Genomic DNA, 3562 nt, shown 5'->3' with positions numbered 1-3562 from the left:
CGGGGGAGGACGGAAGGAAGCCCTGATCCAGAGAAGCCTGATCGGTCTGAGGGTTGTGGAGCCTGACCGTGTCTACAGGACTAGAGTGAGGGACCCCGAGGCCGAGCTGGCAGCAGGGGGAGGAGGAGGCCAGAAGCAGGTTACGGGCTCAGGAGAGGAAGAGCCTCCTGCCAGGAAGCCTCCCTTCACAGCCCAGCAGCTTTCCTCACTAGGTAGTGAGCTCCCCATCACTGGGGCATGCAAGGTGAGACCAGAGGTTCATTTCCTGAGGTTATTCACGGTTTCCGAGTTGAAGTACATAAAGTGCCCATCTTGATGCTACAGCTTGGTGAATTTCAATCCGAAATTGAAACATTCCAACACCCAGAAGGCTTCCTCGCGTCCCCTCGACACCACTCCTCTGACATCCAGCCCCTGAGTGGTTTTGCCCAACCGTGGGCTGTTCCTAGGCTGGAATTGGCTGGTGTGGGGCCTGGGGTCAGTGTCTCTCACGCAACATTTTATCTATGAGGTGAGTTCCTCCGTGTTGTTGGGCATATCAAGAGCCCGTTCTTTTTCAGTGCTGTGTAGTACTCCATCATATGGATGTAGCACGCTCTGCTTATCCCTTTACCTGTTGAGGACATCTGGGTTGTTTCTATTATCCATAACGCTGCTCTGAACATTCACAGCCAAGTACTCTGGTGAATGGGTGAACATATTTCCCTTGGGTGTCGTACAAGTGTCCTGGGGTTGCTGCAACCAGTGACCACGAACTCAGTGGCTTAGAACAGCACAAATTATTATCCACTTATAGTTCTGATGGGCAGAAGTTCAACGTGAGCCTTGTGAACCCCTAATATTCAGGTGCTGGCAGAGCTGGTTCCTTGGAGGTTCCGGGGAGAATCTGTTCCCTGGGCTTTGCCAGTTTCTGGAGGTGACCTGTGTTCCATGGCGTGTGGGCCCTTCCTGTGATGGCATCACTTCGACCTCTGCTTCCATCCTCACATCTCTTTCTCTGACTCTGACCCTCCTGCCCCCCTCTTTTAAGGACCCTTGTGATGACCCCAGGCCCACCCGGTAACCAGTCTCCCCATCACAAGGCCCGCGACTCATTCGCACCAGCAGAATCCCTTTCACCACGTGAGGCCACATTCACAGCCTCTGGGGATGAGGATGGAGACCTCTTTGGGGGCCTGAGTTCTACCCACACAGGTGTATATGTAGCACCAGGGGACAGGCATATATTCAACTTTAGCATGTACAGCTCCCCGTTTCCCAAAGCAGGTGAACCATTTTGCGCTCCCCAGGTCGTGGGTGAGAGTTCCTCCCCCACCTCACCAGTCTTTCTCATCTTAGCCCTTTGTTTCAGGGGGCTTGTAGGGCAGCTCCCTGTAGTAGTTTTACGTTGCATTTTCTCCATGCTCGCGTTTCACTTTCTATCATCATTACCGAGCACACCTCCTCCATGCCGCCCCCCATGACCACACCTTCTGCCACTAAGAGACCACCTTCTGTGCCGGGGGACTCTCTCTGCTCTCCCCCCCGTGGGAGTGCCCTCTTACCACCCTGGTGGTCCCGCATTGTTCGCCCCTTTGTGAGGAGTGGTCAAAGCGTCTCCACCTCTCAGGTTGCTGTGAGGACGCAACAGAAATTGAGCTGAAGGCTCCTGTCCCCACTCCCGGCTTAGTGTCCCCACTAGATCCAGGCTGAGCTCTTATCAGTGCCGTGGGCACAGTATCTGCGGCTCACCTGGCAATGTAGTCACGCTGTGCCTCCCCAGGCCTCTGCTTTTATCCTGAGCAGTTACTGTGACAGATTCTCAGCCTTCTGGAAGCGTCCATTGTTATGCAAATTTCCAGGCGCTTTGTCTTATCTCCCCAGTTAGGTTGCAGAAGCCAGCTGGAGACCCTCCTTATCCTGCTGGGCCCCATCCGGGTCCCAGCCCTGCATCCTCTCTCCAGGGCAGCGGTGCCTGCTGCTCAACTGGCCTCCCCACAGCCAGCCTAGCCAGGCCACCACCCGGCACCTGAGGGGTGGCAGTGCAGCCCAGTGGCCGGCAGTACAGGCTGGACTCCTGGCTCCACCGCTAGCCAGATATGTGACTGCGCAAGTCACACTACCTTCCTGAGGCTCGGTTTCCCCACCTGTAAATAGGGGAAATAGGGCTAGGGCTGTTGGGAGAGCGAAGTGAGACTAGGCATAGAAAGTGCTTGGGGCTTCCCTGGTGGCGCAGTGGTTGAGATCCGCCCGCCGATGCAGGGGACGCGGGTTCGTGCCCCGGTCCGGGAGGATCCCACATGCCGCGGAGCGGCTGGGCCCGTGAGCCATGGCCGCTGAGCCTGCGCGTCCGGAGCCTGTGCTCCGCAACGGGAGAGGCCACAGCAGTGAGAGGGCTGCATACCGCAAAAAAAAAAAAAAAAGAAAGAAAGTGCTTGGACAGTGCCCAGCCCAGAAGAGATACCGCATCACAGCAGCCCTAACTCTGACCTTTCTTGGGATTAGGAAGGATCTTCCACGTCTACGTCCCAGAGCCCTGGGATCTCGTGTAGGGCCTTCGCCCGGCAGTTGAAGTGCTCCGTGGCTGCCTGTCTAGCCTCAGCCCACCAGGAAGATCCTGCGTCACCTGCTGTGACCCTCTGATTGGCCTGGGCTCAGACTGCCCCCTCCTCCTGGTGTGCCTTCCCTCACTTCCTGACATGAGTTTTCCCTGGGTCCCCGCCCCCATCCAAGCCACGCCCCCAGACACTCAGCGCTGACGCAGTGCGGATCTGTCGCTCTTGTTTTAGGGTCCCTGCGTGGCTCCCCCCAGTTCAGAGCACTCGAGGGCTGTGCCCACTCCTTCCAGGTCTGTGTCTCAGCACCCAGCCTAGGCCTGGCAGAAGATGCCACCAGCAGGGGCTTCCAGAGGCATCATTCTGCTTTGGTCTCCACTGCATGGGGAGCCGTTGTTTTTGAACCAGTTCCCCAGTGATGGACATTTCTTTGACCCTAATCCTCCACTTTTACCCACATTACTGCAATAAATGAGCTTGTAGGAATTTTGCCCTTGTGAGCGTATTTGTAGGATAATGGTTAAGTGGAATTCCTGGGTCAGAGGGCGTGCGCATCTATAACTTGGGTGCGCGCCAAGCTGCCTTCCAGGAGTGACCTGACGTCCCTCCCACCGGCACGAAGCAGAGGCTTCCCCCCCAAACCCAGCAAACACATGGTGCACTCAACCTTTTTGATCTCTGCAGACGTGCTGAGTGGAGGAATGTAGAAGCTTCCTTTGCGCTGTGCTCTGGAACGCTTTCTCATTATGGCTTTCATTTGCTTTTCTCTTATTTTAGACTTTGGATTTGCCATTGGACAGTTTCTCTCTTTCTTCCTGGCATTGCTTTGTTTAGATTCACTTTTCCTGGATTCTCTGGGCAGTTTCTATTGTCTTGGAAATTCACCCATCTCATCAAAGTTTCTGATTTTGTTGCGCAGGGTTGAGTGGGTAGGTTGTGTGTTCCCCCCATCTTTCCTGAGCGCCTGCTCTGTGCCAGGTGTCGTTATTGGTCCTGGGGGTAGAGTAGTGGGCCAGCTCCCATTTATA

The 3562-nt window shown here is 55.5% G+C and overlaps 1 long non-coding RNA gene across 1 annotated transcript in view; it reads right to left on the bottom strand.

Annotated features, from left to right (window-relative positions):
- LOC149748094 (uncharacterized) overlaps window positions 1-3196 on the bottom strand; it is an 18554-nt gene extending 15358 nt beyond the window's left edge. Inside the window, exon 1 of the long non-coding RNA XR_016395074.1 lies at window positions 1732-3196. This is a non-coding gene — a long non-coding RNA (uncharacterized LOC149748094). The remainder of the gene's footprint in view (window positions 1-1731) is intronic.
- Between the last annotated feature and the right edge of the window lie 366 nt (window positions 3197-3562).

This window comes from Delphinapterus leucas, chromosome 11 (assembly GCF_059928025.1).
Source record: "Delphinapterus leucas isolate spDelLeu-1000000601 "Yukka" chromosome 11, BTC_Dleu_Yukka2, whole genome shotgun sequence".
In the NCBI taxonomy this organism is placed as follows: Eukaryota; Metazoa; Chordata; class Mammalia; order Artiodactyla; family Monodontidae; genus Delphinapterus; species Delphinapterus leucas.
The sequence above is the reverse complement of the archived record's forward strand: the minus strand, read 5'-3'. Positions and strand labels throughout refer to the sequence as shown.